The sequence below is a fragment of the Zootoca vivipara genome, chromosome 1 (genome assembly GCF_963506605.1).
Source record: "Zootoca vivipara chromosome 1, rZooViv1.1, whole genome shotgun sequence".
Taxonomy (NCBI): domain Eukaryota; kingdom Metazoa; phylum Chordata; class Lepidosauria; order Squamata; family Lacertidae; genus Zootoca; species Zootoca vivipara.
The window spans coordinates 10,607,937-10,628,787 of record NC_083276.1 but is presented as its reverse complement, the minus strand read 5'-3'; the positions used below and the strand labels follow the sequence as shown (position 1 = coordinate 10,628,787).

General features: G+C 51.0%; 1 protein-coding gene across 1 annotated transcript in view; it reads right to left on the bottom strand.

The window, feature by feature from the left end:
- The window catches only part of CDCA4 (cell division cycle associated 4), a 571,510-nt gene extending 552,998 nt beyond the window's left edge, over positions 1–18,512 (bottom strand). The window contains exon 1 of the mRNA XM_060271559.1: positions 18,444–18,512. The gene's annotated coding sequence lies outside the window, so the exon portion shown is untranslated. The remainder of the gene's footprint in view (positions 1–18,443) is intronic.
- Between the last annotated feature and the right edge of the window lie 2,339 nt (positions 18,513–20,851).

Sequence of the window (20,851 nt, the reverse complement as noted above, 5' to 3'; positions counted from 1 at the left end):
GCGCATGACCGGAAACACGTAAAAGCGACTTCCGACGCCGGCACCGCCATTTTCTGATGCCCATAGAAGGGCAAACCGCAACCGGAAGTCGCGTCACGCAACTTCCGGTCATGCGCGGAAGCGACTTCCGACGCCGGCGCCGCCATTTTCTGGTGCCCATAGAAGGGCAAAGCGGCACCAGAAAAATGGCCGCAGGGAAGAAGCAAATTAAAGGGACAATGCCGGGATTTTCTGCCAAACGGGAGACCGCCGGGAAACGGTAAGAAAAAAGGGGTTTTCCCGGCGGATACGGGATACTTGGCAGCTATGTCTTAAAGCTTTCTAATGCACCCAGGCCTTTGCTGGTGCTAGGTTTTCATCTCACCCCTGCCTGTTTTAATTCCTGCTGGGTTTGTTCTATTGGATTGTGTTTTTATTAACGTATTGTTTACTCCAGGGGATAAGGGGGGAGCTGCGGGGCTATGGCTCCGGGTGCATTTTTTGAGACAGGCTTCCTCCTCGGAGCCTGGGTCCGGTGCGTGAAGGAGCTGTGAAGACAGCTTCCTCACGTGATGACCCAGTGCTTCCAGCCGCAGCTTCACTCCCGGGTCAATCCTGACCTGGGGCCAAAGAGAGGAGAGTCCCCAGCAGCTTCCCTGCCCCTCTCCTCGCCTGGACTCTGGCATGTGAGTGCAACACACACCCCTACGCTGCTTTGGGGAGAGTCAGTGTGGCGTAGTGGTTAAGAGCGGTAGACTCATAATCTGGGGAACTGGATTCGGGTCTCCGCTCCTCCACATGCAGCTGCTTGGGCTAGTCACACTTCTCTGAAGTCTCTCAGCCTCACTCACCTCACAGAGTGTTTATTGGGGGGGAGGACGGGAAAGGAGAATGTTAGCCGCTTTGAGACTCCTCCGGGTAGTGATAAAGCAGGATATCAAATCCAAACTCCTCTTCTTCTTCTTTGTGAGGCAAGCTGCAGCAGGTTCCCCTCCATACCTCACCCCATGCCCCCTGCCCTGTGGGTGCCATTAGCATATGCCTCGCCACTGGTTTACCCTTTGCCCTGAAGTGTCTCAACATATTGGTCGGCGGTGTGCAGAACACGAAGGTGCCCCATTCAACTCCCGCGAGCTGCTACGAGCCATCATGTGAGAACGGCAAACCTCCGTTTCAGTTTTACACTTTCGGGAAATCAAATGATAGCTGCAATTATCGCATCAATAATGTAGCCCTGTGAACTCGCTCTAGGATGAATGAAGGCGAGAAAGAGCTGGTTCCAGAGGTCTATACACTCCGCTTTCAAAATTACACGCTTCCCCAAGCCAGATTCCTCCAGAATGATAAGAGTCTTGCCTTAATTGCGGCCCATTTTGCAGTCGGAGACACTGAAAGGATGAAGGCAGAAAACGGTGACCTCCTGCAAATGACCACAGACTTCGCCAGACCCTTTTTTTCTCTGCCTGCTTCCGTAAGAAGAAGAAGCCTTGCCGGCGATTTCTGCGAAATCTTCAGAGCTGTCTAATGTCTTTATTGATCAACCTGCTGGGAAAGATGCCCGCCTGCGTCTCTGTCTGCATCTGCCGGGTTCAGTGCTCTTTCTTAATGAGACTGAATTGCTGCTCATCTGGGCACATAGAGAAAAGCACTAAGCACATTTTAATGGAAGCAGGAGGTCGTTGCTCCTTTTCGCACAGCTGATTGAATGGGTGCGACTTCCTTCTTATCGCCCTGAAAATCAGCTCATGGTCTAGAGACAGAATCCTCCCTTCCCGAGCCACACCGTCTGGCTGTAAATGCTCTTCTCCAGATGACTCCATCTCCCATCATTCCAGGCCAGCACAGCCAATGGTCAGGGACACAGGTGCCAACTTGAATAAAACATTCCGGGGGGGGGGGTTAAGCCCTGCCCTGCATAATTGATCACATGACACAGTGACATATCATGACCAGGTAGTATGCACAGACAGTACACTGAATTAAACTCTTTTAAAGATTGTTGTTGTTTAGTTATTTAGTCGTGGGCAACCTTTTTTAGCCATGGGCTGGTCCACCGTCCCTCAGACCTTGTGGGGGGCCGGACTATATTTTTGGGGGAAATATGAACAAATTCCTATGCCCCACAAATAACCCAAAGATGCCTTTTAAATAAAAGGACACATTCTACTCATGGAAAAACACGCTGATTCCCGGACCGTCCATGGGCTAGATTGAGAAGGCAATTGGGCCGCTACCGGCCCCTGGGCCTTAGGTTGCCTACCCCTGCTCTATATACCCCGTAAGGGAATTAGAGGTATTTTTTTCTTATAACACTTCCCTGACAGGTGGCCATCCAGCCTCTGCTTAAACACCTCCAAGGAAGGAGAGTCCACAACTCTCCACAGGAGGTCATTCTACCTCTGAAGCATTTGCAACAGCAACAACAAAGGAACCCCAGTGGGTTTTCTTCCTCATCCTACAGGGCACGGCTGCCTTCCCCATTGCTCACCAGCTGCTTCTGAAGCTTAATAACACCCGCTAGAGCATCTCCCTGTCTGCTGCAGGCCCAGTTCACGAGAACAACCTACCAGAGGCCCCTCTGCTTTCCCAGCCCACAGCGGAGATTAGGGGAATTAAACACATCCGTCCCCAGCTCCTCTTATGACGGGGCCCTTCTTAATCTTTGGAAGATGGTTAATTACACTTTAAGCAGCATAAGAACCCTCACATATTTGTCTGTTAATAAAAACTCTCACCGGGGGTTTAAATCTTGCAGGCATTCACAGGTCTCGCTAAAATGACATTAAAAAAAAATTAAGAGAGAGAGAGAGATGGAGAGAGAGGAATACTGTGGAATATTTGCTAGAGAGTTAGCAGCATCTATACATGGGAGACCGCCAAGAGTTTTTAATTTCCCTCCTAACTGCTAGAATGCGGGTGCCATGCTGGGACAGTTAAATGCATACACAGCATAACATCATCACCGCAAAGGTTTTTTTTTTTTGGCAGATGTCATATTAGTCAGCTCTTAATTTGTAGCCATGGACAGCATTTGGATTTGGGGGCAGGCAGGGAAACGATGGAGCTTGAGCCAGTGGCGGAGCTTCATGCTCCAGCACCGGTGGCAGAGAGCGCATCCTGGGGGGGGCGGAGAGCGCGTCCTGTGGGTGTGGCACGCCGCCTGCAGGGGCATGGTGCCCAGCACGGGGGCAGCCGCGATGGCATCCCACCGGGATTGTGTTGCCGTGGGCGGTGCACTCTCCCCACCCCCTCTTCTTCTGTCAGTGGCTTGAGCTATGTTATATGCACTCATAATTACAGCACAGTCCACCGTAGGTGCCAACTTCCAGTCTGAAAAATCCGGGATCGGCAGCTGCGCGGAACCGGAAGTCACGCTGCGGCTATTTTGGAACTGGGCAGAGCAGCACCGGAAGTCGCTTCTACAAATGCTCTGCCCATTTCCAAAATGGCCGCCATGCCAGAAATCGCTTCTGCGCATGTCCAGAGACTCCAGACATGCACAGAAGGAGCCTCCCCGGGCCAGTAAGAATCTGGGGGATTTACGGGTGTTTTTTTTTAATCCGGGCTGCCAGCGGGAAACGGCTGGAAAAACAGGGGTTTCCCAGGGAATACGGGAGACTTGGCAGCTATGCAGTCCATGGGATGTGTGTGATGTTTCTTCCCTATGCGCACTGTGAGCCCTGGAAGGAGAGCAGGAGCTGTGTGTGTGTGTGTGTGGGGGAGAGGCGCTAGAGAGCCAGGCTTTGACATCACATGTCTCCAGCATCTCAGTAGGCTCCCCTAGAAGGATTTACCCCAAAAGGAACTGTCCCTTTATGGATGGAGTAAGGAAAATGTATGCTATTTTTAGAAGTTTCCCCTCCCATTTTTAAATTGCTTGCTTTTTATTCTTGTGCAGTTGTCATCTTGGGCAATTTGATCAAAATATGATAATCTGGTCAAAAATTGGCTTATACAAACATAACTAAAATCAAACATATCATAAATAAACATCCAAATCTCTTCCCTGTTGCTGGTTATAACTAGAGCAGAGTCAAGGTCTTAAAGGAACTTCTTTTGCACAGATTTAGGGGTCTGGATAGTGAAGGTTTTCCTGAAACTGTGCTGTCCCAAATCACTTTTCCTACTATTGCCTCCCCACTACCTCTGATTGGCCATCCAAAGTTCTTACTTTTCCTTCTCATCCCAAGAGAAATCATTACTCATACATTCACTTTGATGGTGTTATCCTGAAGCCAAATCAAAGTGATGGCAGCATTAGGAAATAATTATCCCTGCCCTCACACTGGTGTTTTCGGAGTATGAATATGCCTGACATCCCTCTGAATAGGCTTCAGGGCAACACTGAGTGAGGACCAAAGAAGGAAGCCACTTTTCCTGTGTGGAGTGGAAAGAATGGAAGCAACTTTGGAGGGTGCCCAGTAGCGGGGAGAATGTATGCCACTGCTGGCAAGGTGGGCAACTTTGCTTCCCCGCTGCCACCAAAAATCACCGAAATGTATACCCCAGTACACATACTTTCAAGCTTGAAAATAAGGTGATGCACTGAGGTTGGGGTGCTAGGAACTTGGTCTTAGTTCAAGTCATCAAAGCCCACTTGGTGACCTGGATTATATCTTCATTGCCGCCTACTGTCTCTTTCTATGCAACTGTGCCATTGAAAGAAAATTGATACAAAGAAGGGAGTGTGTGTGTGTTAGGGCGCCAACAGGTTGGCATGCTAAAGGCAGCAGCCGGATGTAGATGGCGCCTAGGTCCAACGGTCCAGGTCAGGAACCAGCTGAGGTCAGGTATCAGTACTAGAGTCAGGAGAAGCTGAAGTCAGGAGCAGTCCGAAGTCAGGTCCACTGGAACTAGGAACAGGACAAGCAAGGACAACCATGCGCTTCAGCACAGCAGTTGCAGATGTTGGCGAAGGGAGCAGCCAGCCTTCCTTAAGTAGCCGGCTCCTGACCACGCCTCTTACGAGCTGCAGCTGCCTCCAATTGTTCCCTATGTTTCTCAGCTCGACGCTCTACAGCTGTGAAGGGAGGAGGGGAGGGGGCCTGCCGGCCCCTCTCCTCACAAGGGCCTGATTCTGACTCGACTCCTTCCTCCTCCTTCCCTCTTCCCTATCTGATTCTTCCTCTTCTGAGGAGTGCTGCCACTAGTCTTCACCAGGTATGAAATCCTCCATTTCCCCAGACTCTTCCCTGGTTGCCGCTTTGCCTAGGGGGGGGGGGGCTTGCCACCACTCCTGCTCATCTGGCGAAACAACAACATCATCATCATCATCATCATCAACAACAACAACAACAACAAAAACAACAATATATTTATACCCCGCCCATCTGGCTGGGTTTCCCCAGCCACTCTGGGCGGCTTCCAACAGACATTAAAATACAATAATCTATCAAACATTAATAGCTTCCCTAAACAGGGCTGCCTTCAGATGTCTCCTAAAAGCCTGGTAGTTGTTTATCTCTTTGACATCTGGTGGGAGGGCGTTCCACAGGGCGGGTGCCACTACCGAGAAGGCCCTCTGCCTGGTTCCTTGTAGCTTGGCTTCTCGTAGTGAGGGAACCGCCAGAAGGCCTTCGGGGCTGGACCTCAGTGTCCAGGCTGAATGATGGGGGTGGAGACGCTCCTTCAGGTATACTGGGCCAAGGCCATTTAGGGCTTTAAAGTTCAGCACCAACACTTTGAATTGTGCTCGGAAACGTACTGGGAGCCAATGTAGGTCTTTCAAGACCGGTGTTACGTGGTCTCGGCGGCCGCTACCAGTCACCAGTCTAGCTGCTGCATTCTGGATTAATTGCAGTTTTCGGGTAACCTTCAAAGGTAGCCCCACGTAAAGTGCATTGCAGTAGTCCAAGCGGGAGATAACCAGATCATGCACAGTCTGCGGGCAGGTAGGGTCTCAGCTTGAGTAACAGATGGAGCTGGTAGACAGCCGCCCTGGACACAGAACTGACCTGCACCTCCATGGGCTGCTGTGAGTTCAAATTGACTCCCATACTGCACACCTGATCCTTCAGGGGCACAGTTGCCCCATTCAGGACCAGGGAGTCCTCCACGCCTGCCCGCCTCCTATCCCCCACGAACAGTACTTCTGTCTTGTCCAGGATTCAACCTCAATCTGTTAGCCGCCATCCATCCTTCAACCGACTCCAGACACTCACACAGGACCTTCACCACCTTCACTGGTTCTGATTTGAAAGAGAGGTAGAGCTGGGTATCATCCGCATACTGATGAACACCCAGCCCAAACCCCCGATGATCTCTCCCAGCGGCTGCATATAGATGTTAAAAAGCATGGGGGAGAGGACAGAACCCTGAGGCACACCACAAGTGAGAGCCCAGGGGTCTGAACCCCTGACACACAGAGAGAATTATGGAGCTCTGCACCTTTCAGCTGACTCCATGCAGCCTCTTTGGTTTCACTTTGCCTCACTGTCAACATGATAGATGGGGTGCTGACTTAGGTACGGTGTACACCTGCATGTTGCATGGTGCACAGCATGCAGTAAATAATGGCAGATGAGCCAACACAGCTGCCATGACATTTGAGTGATTTTTAGACCCTGCATCATCTACCGCAACATAGAGCTGTGGTAGCAGATCTGGAGACACCCTATTTGGATATTCGAAGCATAGGGAGAATTCGGATTTAGGGAGGAGGAAGATGTGGGGCAGCAGGAGTTGGAGGAGAACACCATGTGGGTGATGGGGAATGAAAGGATGCACAAGAGGGTCACAAACAACCCACAATGAGCTAAGCTCTGGACGGCACCCTTTGAAATAGAAATGTTTGGGCGGGGGAAAGCGACGGGACACTCTCAGGCCGCCAGCGCTGCTTGTTTCATTCAGTGGCAGACATACCATGTGTTTGCCAGATGCACCAAAGCTTCCGGCTTCAGAACCCACCTTCTGTTTGCTTCCTCTGCCTTGAAGCAGAGCAGAGCACAGCTGAAGACTGTGACACAGCCTTGAAGCAGAGCAGAGATGCCAAGATCTCAAAGCAACAAACCGCAGGCAGGCAGCGAGTTGGGGAAAGAGAGGGGAGTGGTGGAGGAAGGCAGCTGGAGAAGGGAAGCCAAAAACCCTTCAGCAGGTGTAACATGTGGGCTGGCAATGGATGCTTCCTTTCATTGTACCCTCTTGTGGATGTTTATATATTCCTTTTGATGCCCCCCTCAAACCGCAGGCTTTGTTATCTGCGGGACTGCTTTTGTTGAGGCTTGTCGAGGACTTGTACGTAGCCACATAAAACAAGACACTTCATGGTCAACATCCGGTGATGGCTGGCTGTGTCTTATCTAGCCACAAACAGTGGGGGCATCTGGTGACCTTGCCTAGTCAAGCCAAACTGCTGCAATGGAACCTCAACCCCTATCGAGATACCCAGCCATGTGAGTTTGTTCAGGATATCCTTAATAAACGGATCTCCCCATGATTGCCTCTGGAAGCCCCTTCCAAATTAGTTTCCTAATTAGATGATCCACTTATCCTGCTTTTTAAAGCAGGTACAGTGATGCCCCGCAAGACAAATTTAATTCGTTCCGCGAGTCAATTCGTTTTGCGAAAAATTCATCTTGCGAATCACGGTTTCCCATAGGAATGCATTGAAATTTCTTTTTTTGCCCATAGGAACACATTAATTTAATTTCAATGCATTCCTATGGGAAACCGCGATTCGCAAGACAATTTTTTTTTTGCAAAATGAATTCGTCTTGCGAAAAATTCATCTTGCAGAGCATTCGTCTTGCGAGGTACTACTGTAATTTCAATTTAAGAATTAGGTTGGTCCAACCTTCAACCAGCTCACAGTTTCTGACTTACAACCACCCCAGGGGGTTGCCACCATTTGTCAGCCTCCTCTTCCCTAGTCTCAGTGTTTCCCTTCTAGAACCCAATAGGGAAGAGCAAGAAGATAAATCTTGAATTAGTTGGTGCTGCCTGTCATTGGCTCCAGCTCCACCTACTGTTGACCTCCATGCCTTACACCTTGCCAGTCCCAATGGCCACTGCAATTAGATTGGCATTTTGAATAGCATCTTCTCACCTTTACAGCAGCTGCTTGAAGATCTGTCTTGCTATCTGTCTTGGAGAACAGTCTTTACCAAAGGTGTCATGGACTTTGAAGATGCTCAAACTCAGGACGAAAGGGAGAAATGAGCTAAGAGGAAGGCACGCTTGGCAAACCCTCACCATGATCAACTCCCACCAGGAAACCTATGCCCCCACTGTGGAAGGACATGTGGATCCAGAATTGGCCTCCACAATCACTTACAGACTCACTGTTAAGACCGTGTTCATGGAAGACAACCCTACTCGGCTATGAGTGATCGCCAAAGAAGAAAAAGAAGAAAAAAGAAGCTATTATCTTCCTTACTTGGGCTGTCCTTTCCTTATGACTTGCTTTGCCTTCTTTAAAAGAAAGAAATGGCCTAGCTCAAGACCAATAAAAGCAATTAATTTATAGGATTTCTCACCCACTCTTTCCCATAAGATCCTAGGACAAGTTACAACTACTCTATTCAGAACTTAAAAATGGAAAGCGTAATGCTGGTGGTCAACAAAATATGTTTAAAGACTGTCTCAACGCAAATCTAAAAAAAAGTAGTATAAACACTGACAACTGGGAAACACTGGCCTGCGAGCGCTCCAGTTGGAGAACAGCCTTTACCAAAGGTGTCATGGGCTTTGAAGATACTCGAACTCAGGATGCGAGGGAGAAACGTGCTAGGAGGAAGGCACACTTGGCAAATCCACACCATGATCAACTCCTGCCCAGAAACCAATGTCCCCACTGTGGAAGGACGTGTGGTTCCAGAACTGGCCTCCACGGTCACTTACGGACCCATTGTTAAAATCGTGTTTATGGAAGACAATCTTACTCAGCTACGAGTGATCGCCAAAGAGACCATTTGAAATCAGATAAGACCAACACTTAATCCAACACCAAACATATTGCTAACCCTTGCTTAGTTTTATGTACTGGCGAATAAAAATTAAGGGAGGACAGGTAGCCATGAAGTTGCAGGGAATCCTAAGTGGGGAGAGGGCTGTTGCATTCAGGCTCTGCCTTTGGTTGGCCACTGTGAGAAGATGTTGGACTGCATTGGCCATTGGACTGATCCTGCAGGCTTTTATTAGGTTCTTATGACAAGGCCTCTGTGGCAATCACGCAGGGACCCCTGGATGGTTCACAGTCGATTGATCCCTGTGCCACCATGGTAACTCGCTGCCACCAGCCAGGCACTTCCTGGTAATCACTGAGTCCAGTCAGGGTTGTTAAAGTGAACACAAACTTCAGTTTATTTCTTACAAGTATAACAAGCGTATGTGTCACAGTGGCCGGAGTGGACTACTTCAGAGTAACGACGCTACGCAGCTCTGCATTTTATTCTTTTATTGGTGCTGCGTATTTACAGTGCTCAAGTCATTGCTATTTACACGGAGCGATGTTGTCAGTCGGTTTCAGAACCTCCTAATGGCTTTTGGCGCGTCTTTCTCCAACACAAAAGCTTTGGCAGACCCATCCTCTTGCCCCTCCTCTTCCTGCGTAATTCTGGAGTTGGAGGGATGGGTCTTCCCCCCTTGCTTGCCCCTTCCTGTCCCACCTGGGACCCTGGCTCCTCTACCTTGCCTGAGCCTCGGACACGACTTCCTGCTTCCCCACTGGAATCGGAACTCTCCCTGCTTTCCCCTTTGCTCGGGGACGGGCTTGAACTCAGGAGGGGAGGGACTTCGCGATATCCCCTGTCCCTCACATCCACCCCCCTCCCAAGCTCTCCTTCACCCCTCCCCAGGCCCCCCCCATGTGTCGGTGACGACTGGAAGCCTAAGAACTCAGTGCTCTCCGAGCCCGTTGGTGTGAATACCTCCCCCCAGTCTTGCGAGCCCCCCCCTTCCGCCTGGGCGGACGGGAATCCCAAAAAGTCCGTGGCGTCAGAGCTGGTGGGGGTAAAAACGTTCTGCCAATCTGCTCCTTCCTCTGACTGGGTGGATCTCGGTGACACCCATACCTCATCCTCCGGTTCCTCAAACTCCGCTTCCCAGCGCCATGGTGAGCTGCTCTCCCGTGCCTCCTCCTCCTCCCCCTCCCTTTCCATGTGCCAGGGCTTGGGTCTGTGGGGAAAGAGGGCGTGAAATTCTTCCACCAAGAATTCCTCCTGTATCTGAGTGGCTGGGACCCATTCATTCTGGGACGGTGGAGCATCCTCCCATGCCATGAGGTACTCCAGTCCCCCCACCCCCCACCTTGAATCCAGGATGGCCGTGGCCTCATTGAGTTGCTCCCTGCCTTCCCTCTCCCCCCCTCCCTCGGGGGTTTGTTCGCTGTCTCTGAGCCTGCTGCTTTCCCTGTACGGCGACAGCAGCGATCTATGAAACACTGGATGCACCCTCATGTCCTCTGGCAGTGCCAGCCTGTATGCCACCGGGTTTACCTGTTGCGTGACCGTGAAGGGGCCCAGCCTTTTGGGTGCCAGCTTTTTGCACCTCCCTCTGGTGGGAAGGCCCTCCGAGGACAACCACACCTTGTCCCCCACCCTGATGACCTCCCCTTGTCGCCTGTGGCGATCTGCCCCCTTTTTGTACGCTTCCTTGGCCCTCTCCAAGTGGTCTCTGAGCTGCTGGTGCACCGTCTCCAGTTCCTCTGCCCAATCCTCAGCCTGTGGGCCCTCCTCCTCCTCCTCCTCCCTCTCCCTCTCTGGGAAAGATCTGAGGTCGCGCCCGTAATTGGCCTTAAAGGGCGACACCCCTGTGGAGACGTGCACTGCATTGTTGTAGGCAAATTCTGCTAGTGGCAAGCGATCCACCCAGTCCGTTTGCCGCTGGCTGACGTAGCATCTCAGGTACTGCTGCAGAATGGCGTTGACCCTCTCCGCTTGTCCGTTGGTCTGCGGGTGTCTAGCCGTCGACAAGCTGACCTCCACCTGCAGGAGGTTCATGAGCCGCCGCCAGAACCTGGAAACAAATTGGCGGCCACGATCCGAAATAACCCTTAAAGGTAATCCATGCAGTCTGAAAATGTGATCAACAAACAGTTTGGCTGTCTCTTCTGCCGAGACTGCCCTGGCACACGGTATAAAGTGACACATTTTGGACATAAGGTCCACGACCACCAACACTGCAGTCTTACCCCTGGACGAAGGCAGATCTGTGATGAAGTCCATGGACACCACTTCCCACGGCCTGTGTGGTGTGGCTAAGGGCTCCAGCAACCCTGGTGGCGCTGCTCTGACCACCTTCGCCCGCTGGCAGGTGGTACAGCCCCTTACATAGTCTCGAACATCTTCCCGCACCCCTGGCCACCAGAAGTGTCTCATGACTAGGTGAGCGGTTTTGTCCCTTCCAAAATGCCCCGCTGTAGGGTTGTCGTGCATCTGCTTGAGGACCGTACGTCGAAGCTGGGTGGTGGGTAGGTACAGCGCACCCTTGTAGAAAAGCAGCCCTCTGCGTTCTGCAAAGTCTTTTGCCTGCTCCCTCCCCCCTCTCAGTTCTCTGAAGATGCGGTTGGCAAATTCATCCGCTGCCGTCAGTGCTGTGAGTTCTGCCTCGCTCACCACAGCTGCTCCGCAGGACCATGCCGACGGGGGGAAAATGTGCCTTGGGGCTGGTGGCGCCTCCTCCTCCATGTACTCTGGCTTGCGGGAGAGGGCATCCGCCCTGACATTCTGCTCCCCCGGGATGTAGTGGATGGAGAAGTTGAAGTTCGAGAAGAACTCTGCCCACCGTATCTGCCGCTGGTTGAGCACCCTGGCAGTTCTCCAGAACTCCAGGTTCTTGTGGTCTGTGCACACCTGGATGGGGTGCTTCGCGCCCACCAGGAAGTGTCGCCAGTGCTGGAACGCAGCGTAGATCGCAAGAAGTTCCCTATCAAACACTGTGTAGTTGCGTTCAGGCTGTGTCAGCTTCCTGGAGAAGAAGGCACAGGGTCTCCACTCCCTGTTGGCGTCCAGTTGCAACAAAATTGCGCCCACAGCTTTTTCAGAAGCATCTGTCTCAATGCGTAGGGGCGCGTCCTGCACCACATGGAACAGGTTTTGGTCTGAGGCGAACACTCTCTTGAGGCTTTCGAACGCTGCTTGCGCCTCTGGTGTCCACTTGAACTTCTGCTTGCCTCTCAGGCAGTCCGTGATGGGAGCCGTAACGCGAGAGAAGTTCTTGATGAACTTCCTGTAGAAGTTAGCGAAGCCTAGTAGGCGTTGGGCATCTTTGCGCGTCCTGGGGCTGTGCCAGTCCAGGATGGCCTGCACCTTGTCCTTGTCCATCGCCAGCCCCTTGTCTGACAGCTTGTAGCCCAGGAAGTCCACCTCTTTGGTGTGAAACTTGCACTTCTCCAGCTTCACATACAGGTGGTTCTCCTTCAGGCGTTGCAACACCTCTCTGACATCTTTCACATGCTGCACTGGGTCATTCGAGTAGATAAGGATGTCATCTAGGAAGACCAAGCATTTCCTGAAGAGGAGGGACCCCAGGACGTGGTGCATGAAGGCCTGGAAGCATGCTGAGCCCCCTTGCAAACCGAAGGGCATCACCAGATATTCAAAAGAGCCCAGAGGCGTGAACATCGTGGTTTTCCATTCATCTCCTTCCCGGATCCTGATCAAGTTGTACGCCCCCCTTAGGTCCAGCTTGGTGAAAATCTTGCCCCTGCGTGCCGCCGTCAGGAGATCATCCACTCTGGGCATGGGGAAAGCCACGGGCTCTGTCACCGAATTCAGCCGTCTAAAGTCCACCACAAGACGGCGCTGTTGCGTGTCTTTCTTGTCCACCCAGAAGACCGGGCTGCCCCCTGCTGCCTTGCTTTCCCTTATGAACCCCCGCTTGAGGTTCTTGTCGATGAAAGCGCGCAGATCCTCCAGCTCCTGGTCTGACATGGCGTACAGCTTGGCTGGGGGTATCGTCGCCCCTGGCACCAGGTTGATCTGGCAGTCAAAAGGCCTGTGCGGGGGTAGATGGTCGGACTCCGCTTCGCTGAAGACCTCCTGCAGGTCCCAGTACTGCTTGGGTATTGCCTCACCCCCTTTGATATGCATGGTGGCCACCGTGGCTATCGGAGGCCCCTCCCCTGGTTGGTGCTGCATGCAATGTTCCAGACAAAAGTCTGACCCAAACGTGATGCACCTCTGGTGCCAACTGATGGAGGGGTCGTGGCGCGCCAGCCAGCTCATGCCCAAGACGATGGGGGGGTCTGAGATGGTGGTGACGTTGAACGCCAGTGTCTCTGAGTGCCTTCCCACCGTCATTCTCATGGGGGGGGTTTGATGTGTGATGGCCCCTCCCAGCAGCTCCCTGCCGTCAATGGTTGCTACGTGCAGAGGAAAATCCAACTGCAAAAGCTGGATTTGGTGCTCTTCTGCAAAGCTTCTCGAGAAGAAGTTGGCGGACGCCCCACTGTCAATTAAGGCGAGGACCGTCAGGGGATAGCCATTTGGGAGCGTTAGCGTCACTTCTAGAACCACTCCTGCTCTGGGAGGGGTGGGCTGGCTCTGCACCTCTCTGTGCGGGTGGGCGGGCTGGGGCTGTTGTCTGCTGACTGTGCCTGGCTGCTGCCCCTTGTCTCCTGCAGCCAGGCTTTCCCGTTTCCCTGCTGTGGTGCTGCGTCAGTGGGGGAGGGCACCACCGTTCCCGCCTTTCCTTGCCACTCCCTGCGATGTGGGCAGTCTCTGACGAGATGCTGGGGTGAGTTGCAGAGAAAGCAATTCCCGCCCCTTCCCTCCTTGCGTCTTGGCGCCGCTGGGGTTTGAAAAGCCCGCGCGCGCGCGCTATCAATCTGCATGGGCTCCTGGTCCTGGCTGGCTCCAGGCGTGGCCTGAAAGGGTTGTTGAGGGAGTGGCTTCTCCTGCGACCGTGGGAACCAAGCCCGCTTTGCGCGCGTCGCTTGCTTGTCGTTCCACCGGGATTCCTGCCTCACCCCCACCGCCAGAGCTGCTTTGCTCAGCTGATCCATAGTACTGGGCTTTGGACCTCTCGAGAGTTCATCCTTCACCTCCTCGCTCAAACCCAAGTAAAACGCAGCTTGCATGGGAGGCGAATCCAAAACCCACCCCAGTCTGTGCACCAGCATGGTGAATTTCGCCCAATATGCGCGAACTGTCATATTTCCTTGGCGTAAATTATGCAGTTCCTCCTTAGTCTGGTCCAAATGACTATCGGACGAATACATCGTCCTCAAACCTTCTAGAAATTGTTGGACATTTTTCATGCAAGGATTCTTGGTTGCGATTAATGGTCTTAGCCACTCCCTGGCTGCTCCGGTGAGATGTTCCACAATAAACGCTACTCTGTGCTCATCATCGGGGAACTCATTCTGGTGCAGCTCAAGAGCATACACGATCTCAGTCTCAAAGCCCTGAAACTCCTTCGGGTCTCCATTGAACTTGCTTACAAGGGTCCCTGCTCTCCTTCCTGGCAGCACTTGGACTTGGGGAGCCCCTCCCGCCTTGTTTTTCTCTGCATCCAGCTTGTTTTGGAGGTCTACCGCCACCGCCCTTAAATGCTGCTCTTTTTCCTGGAGCTCTCTCACCTGTTCCGCAAGTTGTAGCCGGTCGTCCTGGACCTTCTTAGTCTCCTCTTTAGCTGCCTTCAATTCTCCCTGCGCCTGCAGCGACAGCTGTTGCAGTTCTAGCTGGGCTTGCTCAGCGATCTGCCGCCACTTCTCCGCCTCGGACACGCTCATCCCGGCAACTCCGAAGTAGCCCAAAAATGATTAGGAGGTTGCTGTCACAGTGGCCGGAGTGGACTACTTCAGAGTAACGACGCTACGCAGCTCTGCATTTTATTCTTTTATTGGTGCTGCGTATTTACAGTGCTCAAGTCATTGCTATTTACACGGAGCGATGTTGTCAGTCGGTTTCAGAACCTCCTAATGGCTTTTGGCGCGTCTTTCTCCAACACAAAAGCTTTGGCAGACCCATCCTCTTGCCCCTCCTCTTCCTGCGTAATTCTGGAGTTGGAGGGATGGGTCTTCCCCCCTTGCTTGCCCCTTCCTGTCCCACCTGGGACCCTGGCTCCTCTACCTTGCCTGAGCCTCGGACACGACTTCCTGCTTCCCCACTGGAATCGGAACTCTCCCTGCTTTCCCCTTTGCTCGGGGACGGGCTTGAACTCAGGAGGGGAGGGACTTCGCGATATCCCCTGTCCCTCACAGTATGGTTTCAAAGATGGTGTTCAGTCAATATTAACTTAGTTCCTATACCGGCCTATACCTTCCGATACCTTCTAGTTCACAATCCAACCAACCTCCTCCCACTTCTCAACCAGAACTGCCCAGGTTCTTATCTGTTCCATTCAGATGCTGATTGTCACTGACTCAGATTTACTTTCTCACACAGTAGTCCAAAACATCTGGAGGGCCGAAGTTTGGGGATGCCTGGCTTAAACCAACCCACAGATTCCCCTCAGCTCAACAACCACAACTTTCAACAACAACTCTCTCTCCTCTCATCATCCGACCCATCTCCCTCTCAACTCCCCCCCCCCCCGCTTGTCTTATACTCTCGCTGACTCTGCCCCCTGGGTTCTCATTGGCTTTACATTTAACCCTTTCACACACATAGTGGGGATAACATCACACTCTTCATAGGCAAACGCCACAGCCTCCCTCTTCTCCCCCCACATGTGCTCCTTAGGCTTCCCCCAAATCTGCTCTGGAAGGTCAGGAGAACCCCTGGAACAATGTGCACGAGGAGTGGAGAATTCCTCTGGATAGTCTTTAGGTTGCGATTCTAAGTCTGCTCACTTAATAGGGAGTAAGGTTCTCTTCAGCTGAGCGGAGGAATCACTTCTGAGCAAATCTGTTTTGAATCACATTGCATGTCCTTGTTTACGTGAAAGTAACAGAAAGCAGCTGATTTCCATGTAAATGCTCAAGACTGCGAGCTCTTCTCAAAAGGTTGTTTTCTGCTGCTCCAGAGAAGCGGACACGGAGCAATGGGTTCAAACTACAAGAAAGAAGATTCCACCTAAACATTAGGAAGAACTTCCTGACAGTAAGAGCTGTTCGACAGTGGAATTTGCTGCCAAGAAGTGTGGTGGAGTCTCCTTCTTTGGAGGTCTTTAAGCAGAGGCTTGACAGGCATATGTCAAGAATGCTTTGATGGTGTTTCCTGCTTGGCAGGGGGTTGGACTGGATGGCCCTTGTGGTCTCTTCCGACTCTATGATTCTTGATTCTATGATTCTATGACTGAGAAGCTCAGCAATAACTCCACCTTACTGGAGTGCTGTAATTGATTGATCCAGTCAGCAGTTTGTCCTGAATAGATAAGTTCCCCCTTTTATTACGCTGTGTTTTCATTACCTCCAACCTGCCTAACTTGGGGCATATTAATATTTGACAGCTTAAAAATGAGGAGGAGTAGGTGGCGGCAGCTGCTAACCTTTCTGACACTCATATCTCTCAAGAGTTTCTGTTTCTGCAGCAGAGGTAACGGTTTCAGATGTGCCATGTTCTTCTCAGCCAGGGGAATAAGAGAATATTGATTATTTCTCTAAGGTATTCTGATCTTTCATTTGTCTTTCAGGTACTGAAGGCTTCATTTTCTCTCCCCCACCTTCTGCACCCCCACAGCTGTAGCTGCCAAGGGAAATCCTATGATTTATAACCCAGAGTGTTTGGGGGAGGAGAAAACCCAACAACCCTATGTGTCTGCTCTTTATTATGTCATCCGCTTCCCTGCTTGCCAATAAATGTGGCTTAAGTGCGGTTGCCTTGTAGGAAATTAACTGAGGTTGTCACGTCAATATACTTCATGACAGTTTGAAAGACAACTCCAGTGAGGGATATGGGGGGAAAGTTGGCCCCAGAAGAAAATCAGCTTCCATGAGGGAAGGCGAAAAGGTGTAAGGAATCATAGAATCATAGAGTTGGAAGAGACCACAAGGGCCATCCAGTCCAACCCCCTGCCAAGCAGGAAACACCATCAAAGCATTCTTGACATATGCCTGTCAAGCCTCTGCTTAAAGACCTCCAAAGAAGGAGACTCCACCACACTTCTTGGCAGCAAATTCCACTGCCGAACAGCTCTTACTGTCAGGAAGTTCTTCCTAATGTTTAGGTGGAATCGTCTTTCTTGAAGTTTGAATCCATTGCTCCGTGTCCGCTTCTCTGGAGCAGCAGAAAACAACCTTTCTCCCTCCTCTATATGACATCCTTTTATATATTTGAGCATGGCTATCATATCACTCCTTAACCTTCTCTTCTCCAGGCTAAACATACCCAGCTCCCTAAGCCGTTCCTCATAAAGCATTGTTTCCAGGCCTTTGACCATTTTGGTTGCCCTCTTCTGGACATGTTCCAGCTTGTCAGTATCCTTCTTGAACTGTGGTGCCCAGAACTGGACACAGTATTCCAGGTGAGGTCTGACCAGAGCAGAATACAGTGGTACTATTACTTCCCTTGATCTAGATGCTATACTCCTATTGATGCAGCCCAGAATTGCATTGGCTTTTTTAGCTGCTGCATCACACTGCTGACTCATGTCAAGTCTGTGGTCTACCAAGACTCCTAGATCCTTTTCACATGTACTAAAAGGAGTTTATTTTATTTATTTATATATATATATATATCTAGCTAGCAAGACCAGGGGTCAATGAGGATGGGAATTGTAGTCCAAAAACAGCTGTAGACCCAAGTTTGAGAAACACTGGGGTGGGGAGATGTGGATAGGAGATTTTGTACACCCAGCTGCATTTCATACCATTGTGACTAACACCAAGAGAGGGTTTAGTGACATTTTTCCAGGCATGAAATGAGATATATGTCCCATTTTCCCCCATTTTTTAAAAAATGATGAATGTTGCAGTTTGCAGTTTTGAGTGTGTTATCCCAGGTTAAGGTGGTATTAATCAAAGTAATGGTATTGGGTTATCTGGTGGAATCAATAATATATAGGGTTATAGAATCCCACAATTAATGGAATGTGTCTTTCTCTGAGCCCTTTGTGGCTATGAAAGAAATAATTTGCCCATTCCCACCTTTATTTACACAGGGGGAACTGTATAGATGGATCTTTCTCCCTTTCAAAGGTGAATAAACTTTTCTGATGTTAATGTTCCCAAGTTACTTGTACTGTTATTTCTGAGCGTATATGTTTCGGTGAAATAATACCAGTCTGGTTAAGTATTTTTAAGGTCATTTAAATCATGGATTCCCACAGAAATCTACCAAAAATGAAAAATGAAAACAAACACACAAAGGACCTAAGATGTTTCCATTTGTCTGTTGGATTTAATACCACTAGTTAAATGAATTCATTTTCCTCCAGATTCTTCTGTCACTCATGGGTGGGGGTGGGGGGTTGGGGGTAAAATAGCTCCTATATTGGGATGAAAAGTTGGTTCCACTGAAGTAAGTACACTTTTTGTTGATCTGAGTGGCAAACATGGGTTGTAAGGAAACCCAAGCTACCAGTTCTCTGCTGCAAAGGGTTGAGGGAGGGGGGAAATGATTGATATGGTGAAGCACCTTGACCAGGCATCCCCAAACTGTGGCCCTCCAGATGTTTTGGCCTACAACTCCCATGATCCCTAGCTAACAGGACCAGTGGTCAGGGAAGATGGGAATTGTAGTCCAAAACATCTGGAGGGCCGAAATTTGGGGATGCCTGACCTTGACCCATGAGGATGTACTCCAAGCAAAGGAGAGGTCAGTAATCTCAGGGTTCGAGGCAAGCAGGAAGGCTAGACCATGGGTAGGCCAAATAAGGCCCGGGGGCTGGATCCAGCCCAGTTGCCTTCTGGATCTGGCCTGCAGATGATCTGGGAATCGATGTGTGGATCGGCGTGGATCTGATCATTTGGGCCGTGCCAGCGCGGGCGTTCAGCGGCGCCTCCTCCCTCCCTCCCTCCTCCTAGCTTCTCCCAACCCTCCCTAGAGCCAAGAGGAAGGGGGGTGGACTTTGCTGGTGCCAGCAGCAGCAGCAGCAGCGGTAGTGCTCGAGCGGCCGCCATTGTAAGCAGGCTCAATTTGGGCTTTGTTGCTGCCAGCCCCTCTCCAGAGAACTTTTGTGCCAGCCCCTGGCGCTTGCAAGACACAGGTAAGCTCGTCCAGTGCTGTGGAGAAGGGAGGGGAGAGTCGGGGGTGGCTTACCTGGGTAGAATGTGTCCTTTTATTTAAAATGCACTTCTGAGTTATTGTGGGAATTCATTCATCCCCCCAAAAAAATATAGTATGGCCCCCCACAAGGTCTGAGGGACAGTGGTCTGGCCCCCTGCTGAAAAAGTTTGCCGACCCCTGGGCTAGACAAAGCAGGATCAGCACCTCGGAGAGCAATGTTACTGTTTGTTTTGGGACCGCATCAGTTGTTGGCAACCAGGGCAAGGCAAAAAAGGGGTGGGTGCCACAGCTCACCTGTAGCATGTCCACAGGAAGCTCTGCCAGTCAGGTCCAGGAGTCCGCACACTGCCAGCCAAGGATCGCGGGGCTGCTTCTGCACCTGCACCGGGCGCTCCTGTGGCAGCTCACCATGCTTGCAGCTGCCTGCTCCCTTATGGGAACCTTGGCTGGGGACTCTGTGATGGCCCTGGGGCAGGAGGGAGCCAAGAGGCAGTGCTAGCCATGGCATGAGAAGTGTGTGGAGCACCATCCTAAGGCGCCGGAGGGGGCAGGCAGCGAGAGGGGGTTCCACCTTGGCAGGGGAGAGCCTGGCTGGCCGCCCACTCTCCACTCGCAGGCCATCTGGCCACCCAGGAGATTGGTTGGTATCCCATTCCCCCGCTGTACAGACGTGTGGGATTGTTTTAATCACGTCTGTGCTTTATGTTCCAGCAGTGGTTTTTGGAGTCTTGTGAATGGAAGTTCCGTTCACTATAGCTTTTGTTTTCTCTTCTCTCTGAGAGCAAGAAGGAGGGGAGCCATGCTATCCTTTGTCCTGATTTTCATAGAATCATAGAGTTGGAAGAGACCACAAGGGCCATCCAGTCCAACCCCCTGCCAAGCAGGAAACACCATCAAAGCATTCCTGACAGATGGCTGACAAGCCTCTGCTTAAAGACCTCCAAAGAAGGAGACTCCACCACACCCCTTGGCAGCAAATTCCACTGCTGAACAGCTCTTACTGTCAGGAAGTTCTTCCAATATTTAGGTGGAATCTTCTTTCTTGTAGCTTGAATCCATTGCTCCGTGTCCGCTTCTCTGGAGCAGCAGAAAAGAACCTTTCACCCTCTTCTATATGACATCCTTTTATATATTTGAACATGGCTATCATATCACCCCTTAACCTTCTCTTCTCCAGGCTAAACATACCCAGCTCCCTAAGCTGTTCCTCATAAGGCATTGTTTCCAGGCCTTTGACCATTTTGGTTGCCCTCCTCTGGACATGTTCCAGCTTGTCAGTATCCTTCTTGAACTGTGGTGCCCAGAACTGGACACAGTATTCCAGGTGAGGTCTGACCAGAGCAGAATACAGTGGTACTATTACTTCCCTTGATCTAGATGCTAAACTCCTATTGATGCAGCCCAGAATTTTGTATTTAAATAAAGTAGCTAAAGTCACACCCCAGAGCCTGACTTCTGCTGGTGTTGTTTCTCTGCTAATGTGTGCTCAGTGTCTCTGGACATGAGTCACAAAATCTTGTTGGGGAAGGAGATTGATGGATCCCAGGAGCAGAACGCCAATGAGAGGAACGGGCTGGCACGTATAATGTTTTTTGCTTGGACGCCCACCCTGTTTGCCAGCAATTACCCCAACAGAGATGTGTGCATTGTGAACGCCATACATTGCCACGTCCCTTCTGGTCTTTCAGCACCTTCAAAACCACTGCAGCCATTGGTTTTACTAAATATCTTTCAAGATAACAACGCTCACTCAGATCATAAAGAACTTATAATCCATCTGTTGTCAGCAACCAGAAACATCATAGCCAGGCACTGGAGGGACC